Here is a 12,899-nt window from a genome sequence, read left to right as displayed (position 1 = left end):
GGAGGATGCCGTTTCTTCTGGATGATTTATTCAAACCTTTGAATGAAATATTTACGGTTACGTTTGTCACTCGCAGTGCCATTTTTACTGCTGGTGGCAAACCCTTTCTATGGCTGTCAATGCATTAGCACCGCCAGCAGGGAAATCTAATTTAGACAACACAATAATCTTTTTAATGCAGTAACTTTAAAAGGAAGCACCCCCTAAACTGCAGTCCTCTCAGCTTAAAGCAACACCGATCCTCAAAATTTGCAACTTTGTAATTCAATGGATAAAAAAAATAAAAAGTATAATATAAAGGTTTGAGATCAAGATGGATTTGGCAGATCATTCTGAGTGAATGCTAGTTTAGAGGGAAGGCAGGAATAGGGCTTTATAGATGAAGAAAGAAGCATTTCTCTCTGATAAGATATATTACAAATTTTCTTGTATTCACCTGCAGTATTTATTTATGAAAAGTTTATTAAACGCTTAGTGATCATTTCCGATCCAGCACATAAAAAGTAGATCCTAGTGACAACTGCTCGTCAGCCCTAAATGTGCTTGTATCTGCTGAACCTTTATGACCCATTATCATGTCTGGTGGGCCAGCCTGGACCTGAACCTGCCTTGTACGGTAAATATGTACTGCCTCCATGTTCCCACTAGCAGTCCTGGGATTAGCATTTAGGAAGCAGTGGCATAACTAAAGAACAGGGGGTCATCATATAACGGATGGCAGGTTTTCAGTCTGGACACAGTGTCGTTTTTATTTTAAAATTAAACTAGCAAATGTTAGTAACAATCACCATTTTCTAAAGAAAAATTTGGAAAAGTTTCTTTCTGTTTGATTTAAATCTCAGGCCCATTATGACTTTACCCAAAACAGTTCACTGCAGGCGAATTTTATGTATTGTTCTTGTGACCTTGTACTGCAGACCCATTGTGTTATATAACTAATAAAGCTTCTTTATGTTCTTAATCTAAAATCTAAGTTTTATCAAAGAAACAGCGGTCTATAGATAGTAGAAGCCCTGTAGCTTAATCCTCCGGTTGCATCCTTACACAGCACACAGCCAATCAAAATGCCAAGCTAGCCTGTAAGTGTGTCTTATAGGCCCCCGGCTGGGAAGAGACGTGAGCGGAGGATTACACAACATGTGCTTTATGTTTTTTAATGAAAACATAAGGAAAAAACTGCTTGGCTTTACTCTTCTTTAGAAACAGCTTTTACTTACACAAGCCGCAGACCACCATAACACAGACTTCTCTCTACACAAGCTGACAAACAAGGCACGCAAAGCATTGCACTGGAGAAAAAGGGCTCAGTTATTGTGCATTGTGGTTGGGAATATGTCAGCAGAAAATTATGTTACTTGCAATTTTCTATTATAAACCTACTTTTTAGAAATGGTGCTGCTTTCATGCCCTTTAACCCTTTAATCATGGAGGGGTCTGAAATTTGTAAAAAAAAAAAAAAATTCAGGAAATCACATTGTATGATTTTTAAAGAATTTATTTGTCTTGCACTGCTGTATATAAGTATTTGAACACTTGAGAAACAGCAAGAATTCTGGCTCTCAAAGACCTGTTACTGTGCCTTTAAAAAGTCCACCTCTACTCCACTCATTAATCTAATTTAGTAGCACCTGTCTGAGCTATTTAAAGACACTTGTCCACCCCACAGTCAGTCAGACGCCAACTACTACCATGGGCAAGACCAAAGAGCTGTCAAAAAATACACCAGAGACAAAAGTGTGGACCTCCACAAGGCTGGAAAGGGCTACAGGGCAATTGCCAAGCAGCTTGGTGAAAATAGATAAACTGTTGGAGCAATTGTTAGAAAATGGAAGAGGCTAAAGACGAATGTCAGTCTCCCTCGGACTGGGGCTCCATGCAAGGTCTCACCTCGTGGGGTATCACTAATGATAAGAAAGGTGTGGAATCAGCCCAGAACTACAAGGGAGGAGCTGGTCAATGACATGAACGCTAGGGCCACAGTTTCAAAGGTCACTGTCGGTAGAACCCTACGCCGTCATGGTTTCATATCATGCACTGCACCGAAGGTTCCCCTGCTCAAGTCATGACATGTCCAGGCCCCTCTGAAGAAATGACCATCTGGATGATCCAGAAGTGGCATGGGAGAAGGTCATGTGGTCAGATGAGACCAAAGTAGAACTTTTTGGTCTAAACTTCACTCGTCGTGTTTGGAGGAAAAAGAAGGATGAGTTGCATCTCAAGAACACTGTCCCTAATGTGAAGCATGGGAGTGGTAACATCATGCTTTGGGAGTGCCTTTCTGCGAAGGGGACAGGACGACTGCACTGTATTAAGGAGAGGATGAATGGGGCCATTTATTGTGAGATTTTGAGCAACAACCTCCTTCCCTCAGTCAGAGTATTGAAGATGGGTCGTGGCTGGGTCTTCCAACATGACAATGACCGGAAGCACACAGCCAGGATAACCAAGGAGTGGCTCCATAAGAAGCATATCAAGCATATCCAGACCTAAATCCAATAGAACATCTTTGGAGGGAGCTGAAACTCCGTGGTGCTCAGCGACAGCCCCGAAACCTGACAGATCTAGAGTAGATCTGTGTGGAGGAATGGGCCAAAATCCCTGCTGCAGTGTGTGCAAACCTGGTCAAGAACTACAGGAAACGTTTGACCTCTGTAACTGCAAACAAAGGCTTCTGTGCCAAATATTAACACTGATTCTCCTAGGTGTTCAAATACTTATGTTCAGCAGTGCAAGACAAATACATTCTTTAAAAATCATACAATGCGATTTCCTGAAATATAGTTTTTTTATTCTGTCTCTCGGAGTGGGAATGCACCTACAAATGTAAATTTCAGACCCCTCCATGATTTCTAAGTGGGAGAACTTGCAAAATCGCAGGGTGTTCAAATACTTCTGTTCCTCACTTTATATATAAAATTTTGCAGTTTTCACAAATGCCACTAGAGCACACACTTAAAAGGGTTGACCGGGTTCAGAGCTGAACTCGGACGTACCTCCACATTCACCCTGGCAGCCCCCCTAACTTGAGCATCGGAGCAGTTCATGCTCCGATGCTCTCCTTTGCCCTGCGGTAAATCGTGCAGGGCAAAGGCATTTTTTGGAGACCCGGTGACGTACTAGGGCTCTCCATGGGGCTGCCAGGAAGCCCGGGGACGTCACCGGCACTGATGGGCGGGATTTAGTGCTGCCCTAGCCAGTAAAATGGCTAGAGCCGGTGACGTCACCGAACACACTGCCGGGCGGAAGTTTACGCCCGGCAGTGTGTGATTGAAAACAAAAGAGACCTTGCCCTGCGTGCAGGGCAAAGGAGCGCATCAGAGCATGAGATAGCCTCAGGGGGGCTGCCTGGGTGAAAATAAGGGTATGTCCGGGTTCAGCTCTGAACCCGGACAATCCGTTTAAGGCAGACATGTTTTCAGCCTGTTTTCTTCATCTTAGTTGCAAGCTTTGCTGTACAGACTGGGACAGAAAGTAATTTTCATTACAGGGATTTAATAGCAGCTTTATTGTGCTGCTGGTGTAGTTCCACCTTTCCTATTGTGGTGTCCTGTAAAATTCATGGATCATTAAACAGTGACAAGATGTTCAGGTCCTGAGGTAGCACAGCAACCCCTCCACACCACACTCTTGCTGTTGAAAGCTGTTTTAGCTTTATGCTAGATGTTAAAAACAGTCTTCCTATCAAAATTCATAACTGGTCCAAATATTCTCTATATGATTGAGTCCCAGGGCTAAGACATGACCATTTGACTGTGGCACTTTGTATGGTGTCACTGTATGATTCTTCAATTAACACTACAGGAATGGATTAAGCATTCCCATTCCCTTCACAAATGTTGTCAGAGAGGGTATTGCGAGGCAGTGACAGGCCTCATATATGAGGGAAGATATATGTCTACTAGAATAGTGAAGGAAAACTATTAGAGGTGATGCATATAATGGTTTGCTGCGATTCACCTGAGACGTGCCACCAAGGTGTCCAGCCTTGGTGGAGTGAAAGCCAATACCTAGTGTGTCCACTAGGATAGATAGTGGACGCTGTTGGGACCTAGTATAGCTGGTATCAGCTAATCCAGGCCTGGCTTTTATTGGGAATAGGCAAAGAGCTGGGTGGGTGCTTATTCATCACGATCCACTCTGGGTTTCATAGGTGGCCCATGTCCACGGTTCTCATTTAAAAGTCAGCAGCAAGAAGCAGGATGTGTCTGTATGATTAAGAGGCTTACAGATCACATAGCACAAGGTGTGTGTGAAGCAACGCTGGCCTGAGGACGGTTCTCAGTGAGACCCGAGCTGGTATTACTCTGTTCGTGTGTTATGGACTGACTACCTGACCCGGCTGTAAATTGGCTGGAATTACCAATAAACGGGATTGAAGTGACTTTGTTGTGTCCCTGCCGTTCTTCAACACTGGTCATAGGAGCTGATGGCTTTACAGTATCTACACCTTTTTTTATTTGTATACCCACCCTTATAAATCAATAAGTGACCTCGATCAAGTTATCGGTTCATTTACTTTACCGTCAGTGGGTGATGCATTCCATCATCATCAGGTTTGAGTCGCAGGGTCCTTTTAGTAGTCATGTGTGAAAAACTGATACCTTCCAACCAGAGATGCACACTGTGATAAAATATTAGTAGTAAAGCTATATGACAGCACCCACCATCTGTTAGACAGATAGTAAGTGAGGCTGTGACAAACCAACCGTGACATGAATGATACGAACAGTCCAACAGTCATCCCTCACATCTGGGAATAAAATATTAATTCTGCGTTAATAGATTGTGTTTGAAAAAGGGCAATTCATTTAGTACAGGGGGCGTGCCTACACCCACGATCAAGATACTAATTTCCCAGTTTCAAACTTTGCACATTGCATGGTATATACAGTCATGTAGTAGACCACTGGACTGTCACGGAATACCAGTGCTTATTCAAAGGAGTATTACTATCGCTAGGATATGCCATCATATTACGATTGGTGGGGGGTCTGGATTCTGGGACCCATAACAATCCCAGGTGTGAAGGGGCCATAGCGTGGGTATACTACAAAAGTGTAGTGTAAAAAGTGCCTAACAAGAAAACAGTTATAGGATGGAATATACTCAACAAATGGGTAACGTCAGCTTCCTCTATACTGGCAGCATTTCTGAAAAAACGTAGTCGATGTATTGCGAGTGCATCAATCCTGCCCTTGCTGTGCCCCAACCGCTGGTGTGATGATCTGGGGAGTCATCGAATATGACAGTCGGTCACTTCTAGTAGTGATACGAGGGGTAATAACAGCTCAGCCATATGTGCAGGACGTCCTGGGGCCACAAGTGTTACCTCTCATGGTAGGGCTTCCAATTGGCATTTTTCAGAAGAATTATGCTCACCTAGCAAGGGTTTCCCAGGAATGTCTCTGCCAGATCACAACTCTTCCTTGGCTGCCTGGTCACCAGATTCATCGCCAATCCAGCATTTATGGCACCAGTTGGGGCACCGGCTTCTGCAACCTGCCAGTGTGCATGATCTACAGGCCCTGCTGTTTCATCTGTGGGCAAATGTGCCGCAGGATACCACACAGAACCTGTATGCCGCCATGCCCAACCATATCTCATCTTATATCCAGGCTAGAGGCGGCTGAACAGGGTCCTAGAGCCGCCTTTCACTTGTACAGTTTTTCCCAATAAACATATCCTTTCACTCTAATATTGTAAGTTTTATTTCATTCTAGGCCTACATGATATATATCGCCAAAGCAATCGTATTGCGATAATCAACGGTTGCAATATGGCGATTTGGCAGACCCAAAAATGCTGCAATTACCTATACACAGAGGGAGGAGGGGCTGGGGGCCAGCATCTGTATTAGGAATGACAGCGGGGACCGGAGCAGTCCCTGTATTCTAATGAACCGGCCCCGCTCAATGTTGTATAATATTATCTAACCTGTAGGCATTGTGAAAATATAATAATCCTGTATAATCCAGCTGTATTACTTACAGCTAAGTTCCGTAAAAGAGAGGAGGGAGGAGACAGGGCGGGCAGTGGTGCGTCACTCACTACGTCATGCACCGGCACCGCCTACTTTATGAATGAAGCAGGCGGCTCGGGCACGTGACGTAGTGAGCGACGCGCCGCATGCCGGCTCTCCCAGGCCTGCCTCCTCCCTCCTCTCTTCTACAGAATTTAGCTGTAAGTAATACAGCTGGATTATACAGGATTATTATATTTTAACAATGCCTACATGTTAGATAATATTATACAACAGTGAGCGGGGCCGGTGCATTAGAATACAGGGACTGCTCCGGTCCCCACTGTCATTCCTAATACAGATGCCGGCCCCCAGCCCCTTCACACTGCAGGGACACTATTATGGGGGGAGGGGGGATCTGTGGATGGCACATAGCATAAGATGCTATATATGTGTCAGCCACAGATCCCCTCCATAACAGTGTGTCATCCACAGATCCCCTCCATAACAGTGTGTCATCCACAGATCCCCTCCATAACAGTGTGTCATCCACAGATCCCCTCCATAACAGTGTGTCATCCACAGATCCCCTCCATAACAGTGTGTCATCCACAGATCCCCTCCATAACAGTGTGTCATCCACAGATCCCCTTCATAACAGTGCCATCCACAGATCCCCTCCATAACAGTGCAAATAGACCTCTAGCATAATTCCCTTAAAATATTGCATCGCATATCGTTATCGCAATTTTTATGGCCCTAATCGCAAAAAATTCCCATATCGTGCAGCCCTATTCCATTCCAACAACTACTTCTTGACGCATTTATTTTGGCAATGAGCGTACACAGCTTGTTGTAAAAGTGGTGACACAAGAACGATACATCGCTGCAGCCATTTTATTACAGACAGTGCACAGTGCAGGGTATACTGGTTTGGCTTTTCTCAGTGGTAGAATCATTCTTATGAACTCCCCCTAGTTCTCTTAGGCCCATTTGACACTCTGTAACCTTGATGCAGCCAAAACAAAAAATGGAGACATAGCTGGGCATTTTATGCTCCTTTTCTTGGTGCCAGTCCCAGTTTCAGATAAAAGCAAAGATCAAAACGCAAAGTGTGGATAGGCCCTTTAAGACTACTGACAAACTATAGCTCATTGCTAAAAGGGTTTGTCCCACGAAAAATATTCAACACTTTCCAAACAAGCAACTGAATACTTTTGTAAATGCGTGTAATTAAAAAAGCTGTATAGCCATGCACTCAAGGGTGGAATGGCAACTTAAACTGGAAAAAAACTAAAGTGGCCCCAAATTGACAAAAGGTGGGGCAACACAAGTAGGAAGGGTCAACACATGCCACAAGTAGGCGGGGCCAGCAATATCATAGCGCTGCACAAAATATCGCCCCAGCAAAACCAAATACCAGAGTGCAGTATGAAATACTGCCCTATCATGAGAGCATGAGTTGTTTATGTACACCTGGCCAGTGGCCATGAGGAGGACTCAGGTGGACTCATTTCCCCACCAGTAAATTTCCCTGTAAGGTCAATGGCCAGTCCGCCCCTGCATGCAGTTATTCAATAAAATGGATGGACACACATGCTCAGTTTCATCCTTTAACTGCTACCAGCTATATCTACTGTTAGAAGCTGTGACAGTAACAGAGAGAGCTACAGCAAAAAGGACAGCCCCCATGAGAAAGGACAGCCCCTCCCACTAGAAAGGACAGCCGCTCCCCCACGAGAAAGGACAGCCTCCCCCCACGAGAAAGGACAGCCTCCCCCCACGAGAAAGGACAGCCTCCCCCCCACGAGAAAGGACAGCCTCCCCCCCACGAGAAAGGACAGCCTCCCCCCCACGAGAAAGGACAGCCTCCCCCCCTACACGAGAAAGGACAGCCCCCCCCACGAGAAAGGACAGCCCCCCCCCACAAGAAAGGACAGCCAACCCCCCCCACGAGAAAGGACAGCCAACCCCCCCCACGAGAAAGGACAGCCTCCCCCCCACGAGAAAGGACAGCTCCCCCCCACGAGAAAGAACAGCTTCCCCCCCCACGAGAAAGGACAGCTTCCCCCCCCACGAGAAAGGACAGCTTCCCCCCCCACGAGAAAGGACAGCTTCCCCCCCCACGAGAAAGGACAGCTTTCCCCCCCCACGAGAAAGGACAGCTTCCCCCCCCCCCCACGAGAAAGGACAGCTTCCCACCCCCCACAAGAAAGGACAGCTTCCCCCCCCCACGAGAAAGGACAGCTTCCCCCCCCCACGAGAAAGGACAGCTTCCCCCCCCACGAGAAAGGACAGCTTCCCCCCCCCACGAGAAAGGACAGCTTCCCCCCCACGAGAAAGGACAGCTTCCCCCCCACGAGAAAGGACAGCTTCCCCCCCCACGAGAAAGGACAGCTTCCCCCCCCACGAGAAAGGACAGCTTCCCCCCCCACGAGAAAGGACAGCTTCCCCCCCCACGAGAAAGGACAGCTTCCCCCCCCACGAGAAAGGACAGCTTCCCCCCCCCACGAGAAAGGACAGCTTCCCCCCCCCACGAGAAAGGACAGCCTCCATGTACTATATGATGTCTGATTTTCATGTTTTACATCAGTCATGAGATAACCCCAAGTGGTTGTCCCACAACTGACACTTATGACCTAAGCAGAGGATAGGTGATAAATCTCTTATTGCTGGGTGTCCCACCACTGGGACCTCTCAATCGCTAGACTGTGGGTCTGGAGCCCTCTCAATCCTCTTCACTGCACGATCGGAGGAGAAGTTTAGATGAAGCAATGGTTGACTGTGCACCATACTGTTCCATCCCATGTGTACAGGGCTAATGGAAACGAACAAACACTGTGTGACATTACACTACTGACCAGTTTGGATATATACACCCTCACGTCCGATGAAGGGTTTTTTTCACCCGAAAAGTCGCATAGTGGTGTTTTGTCTGGTTTGTCAATCAACATAGATTTTATTTAAAGGGGGTGTCTCACTTGTAGAGAAAGTCAATACAAGGTACTAATGTATTGTGACTATCCATATTGCCTCCTTTGCTGGCTGGATTAATTTTTCCATCACATCATACACTGTTCATATCCAGGGATTACGACCACCCTGTAACCCAGCAGCGGTGGCCATGCTTACACAATATAGAAAAAAAAGCGTCGGCCTCTCTGGCGGCAGAGATCAGGGGTGAGCGCATAGGACGGCACTTTTTCCTACAGTGTGCAAACACGACCATCGCTGCCTGAATATAAGCAGTGTATAATGTGATGGAAAAATGAATCCGGCAAGCAAAGGAGGCAATATGGACAATAACAATATATTAGTAAGAGCCTTTTATTACCATTCTCTACATGATAAATGCCATTTTCTGAAGTGCCACCCCTTTAAGGATATAGTCTACACTAGTGTGACGACTCTTTTACTATATGTATATCCTTGGTTTATGTATGGCAAGCTCTAGAAATCACAACCCCACTGAGCTGGATGATAATGTGAATATAAAAATCTCCTCGATATCCCACTTTTCTATGTCGGTAAAACAGCAACACTATAGCAGTTATTGGAAATGTATTAAAGCAGGCAAAGCAAACCGTAATGACGTGACTATAAAAAATTGCACAGTCCAAATAAAATCCTTGAAGAGAATTTGCTACAGCAGGACTCATGGCATAATCGGGTCCGTCATCACGTCACATTTAGTTTAAAAGAGGATGCCCATTTAGAACAGCCCCCTGTCCTGAGGCAGCTACCCCGCCAGTTACATGGGTCTGGTGGCTGTAGCGTGCACATGTTAAAATGCTGTTTCACTGCATCTACAGACTACTGCTTTTGTTTCACAGTAAGGTTTCATTCACACGTCCGAAGAATGGGTCGGGATCCGTTCCGCAACGTTATGGAATAAATCCAGACCCATTCATTCTCTATGGGGCCGGATGAGATGCGGACAGCACACAGTGTGCTGTCTGCATCTGCATTTCCGAAGCGCGGCCCCGATCTTCTGATCCGTGGCTCCCGAAAAAAAATAGAACATGTCCTATTCTTGTCCGCAATACACTACGGACGTGTGAATGGACCCTAAACCCGCCAGAGAGCAGCTGGATCTGTCGCCCTTATCTCAGACCTCCTGACAGCTCATAAACACTCATCATAGCTATATTATGAAACTGATAACAGTTCAACTATGAGGGCATATGAGCTGTTTGGAAACGGGTACAGATGAGGCCATCAGAGCAGTTCCCTGATGGATTCGGTGTGAAGCAGAAAGCAATAGTCTGTAGATGCAGTGAAACTGGAGGAAAAAACGGTTGAAAATGTTTCATAAAGGCCCAATGAAAAAACAATTACAGCGGTTGTGTGGCCAGTAAACATGTACTTAGCCAATTATTTATTGTATGCACTTATATAGCGCTACTATACTCCGCAGTGCTTTAGAGACATTAGCATCCAACTGTCCCCAATGGGGCTCACAATCTAAGGTCCCTATCAGTATGTCTTCGTCTTTGAAGTGTGGGAGAAAACTGTAGTACCCTGATGAAACCCACGCAAAAATGGGGAGATCATACAAACTCCATGCAGATGTTGTCCTTGGCCGGATTTGAACCAAGGACACCAGCGCTGCAAGGCACTAATGCTAACCACTGAGCCACCATGGTGGCGATCCTCCTCAACCCTTTAAGGCCTCTTTCAAACGAACGATATGAATTGCATCAGGATGCGTTCAATGAAACTCGCACCATTTCGCAAGCAAGTTCAGTCAGTTTTGTCTGCAATTGCGTTCAGTGTTTCAGTTTTTTCCACGCGGGTGAAATCAGTTTTGATGCGTTTTTCACGCACGTGAAAAAAAAACTGAAGGTTTACAAACAACATCTCCTAGCAACCATCAGTGAAAAACGAACTGCATCCAGGTTACATCCGGATACAATGCGTTTTTCACAGAAGCCTCATTCACTTCTATGGGGCCAGGACTGCGTGAAAAACGCAAAATATAGAACATGCTGAGATTTTCGCAGAACTGATGGGTGAAAAAAAAATTAAAAATTGCTCATGTACACAGACCTGTTGAAATGAACGGGTCAGGATTCAGTGCGGGCGCAATGCGTTCACTTCACTCATTGCACCCATGCCGAAAACTCGCTCATGTGAGAGGGGCCTTACCAGGGAGTAAAACCAGTGGCACCTGGCCTATTTCAGAAAAAAAAAATCCTGATTGTACATCCCCTTTAAGTGCCGGGGACTGGAGATTTGGGCCTCTTGGCCTTCATTCTTACTGTATGCGAATGACGTCTTGTGTGTATATATATATATATTTCACTCGCAGTGCTCAGGCTCATGCACCCCAAGGTGAATGACAGCTTACAAATCAATGCAAGACGTCAGTCAATTACCCAGAGAGGTCCAGACGGCAGGAGCCGGCCACACTTCATCATTCTTTTCCATATGGCTGTGTCCTATATATACAGTAAAGTGCCGATGTGCTCCAAGGGACCAGTGCGTGGGCATCAAACAGCAAAAAATAAGACAAGTACTGTACAAGGAGTGGATGGCATCTAAGAAAGCAATACGGCAAGCAGGTGGAGAGCAGGGCACTACCAGGCAGCAATACCAATGAGTGAGGCATGGGGGGCTGGAGGACTAGCACAATATATACATTTCCATAGCATACTGGCACCTTTTTTTCTGCAATACTTGTAGCCTGTGCCCGCTGTCCCGGGTATACCCAGTTCAATCTCCAGGTCTATGATCAGATTCTGACATAAGGAACCAGAAATCTTACTGCTCTGTCCAGAAAAACCCGAAACTTCCTGCTCACCATCACCACAGAGGGAAGAGAGGTGACAGTGACAGTATTTCTCAATGCCAGGGAGCTGGGGCAGTCCGCCTTAGTCATGAGTCTTGCCCAGGACAGAGCAATCTCATGTAATGAGGACACTGCCATCCATCCATCCTGGTCCTGACAGCTCAGTGCCACCACATAGACGGGCACTGGCATACACAGAAGCCACATCTAGTCACCCATTCCAAGTGCAGCATCACCAGACACACTTTATATCACGTCACTATGCCAGCTGTGAGTGCCCAGCAGACTGCACTCCAAGTACACTGGCGCCCCTGTCACACGTAGGCTCACCTGTGCCAGCTGCTCCAGTCCCAGTCAGCAGTAAATCCTCTGCCCAGCTGTGCTCTGCGTCTCCGCACACCCGCCTGGAGTATCAGCCGCAGCCCTGCCGCGGGTCACCCAGACACTTTCCATGACACTTTTCTCTCTCCTGCTTGCCTCTTCTTTGCCCGCTCCAGTGGCACCTCCCCCGTGTCTGCTGATTGGTTCAGACCAGCTGACGGCTGGACAGAAGGAACTCTCCACCCCGCTTCGGGTTAGAGGGGAGGATCCCGGCGGTAGGTGGTGGCTGCTGCAGAACCGGAGCTTCTGGTAAATGATGAGTGAGGGCGGTTTGACAGAGTTTGTGATTCACGGCTCCATAGGCAGGAAAAGGATATTGTGTAACCTCATAGTTTGCTGAGTGACAAGCCGAGGTGATTAGCAGCTGCTTTTATGACAGTTTCAACTTAAAGCGCAGTGCACACTATGGCGCTCGCTCCGTCTGGTGACCGCGGTTTCCAGCCCTTCACTATAAGGAGCACTGTACCTTCTCAGCTTCTGAGTAACGGTTCACGGTTATGGATGTGGAGGTTCTCAGATAGCAGGGGAAGACATTACAGCCAGATAGCTACTTTCAGGAGCGATTACAGGGAGGACACCGTGCCCTCACATGCCAGCTGTACCCCCATGATGCCAGCCAGGCTGTGTTGACCTGATTCACTAGGGATTCCATTGTTTTGAGGGGTTATGCCACTGCACACAGCACCATCTCAGATGATGGGCACCATTGTAGAACCCCATGGACCCCTTCAGTAGTGTCCAGCCAATGTCACCAGTACTGGATCCAGC

The 12,899-nt window shown here is 46.7% G+C and overlaps 1 protein-coding gene across 2 annotated transcripts in view; it reads right to left on the bottom strand.

Moving 5' to 3' along the window:
- LOC122934099 (interleukin 1 receptor accessory protein) overlaps positions 1–12,298 on the bottom strand; it is a 269,414-nt gene extending 257,116 nt beyond the window's left edge. For both annotated transcript variants that reach the window (XM_044289289.1, XM_044289290.1), the window contains exon 1: positions 12,081–12,298. The gene's annotated coding sequence lies outside the window, so the exon portion shown is untranslated. The remainder of the gene's footprint in view (positions 1–12,080) is intronic.
- Positions 12,299–12,899: the final 601 nt, after the last annotated feature.

This window comes from Bufo gargarizans, chromosome 4 (assembly GCF_014858855.1).
Source record: "Bufo gargarizans isolate SCDJY-AF-19 chromosome 4, ASM1485885v1, whole genome shotgun sequence".
Classification (NCBI taxonomy): Eukaryota; Metazoa; Chordata; class Amphibia; order Anura; family Bufonidae; genus Bufo; species Bufo gargarizans.
The sequence above is the reverse complement of the archived record's forward strand: the minus strand, read 5'-3'. Positions and strand labels throughout refer to the sequence as shown.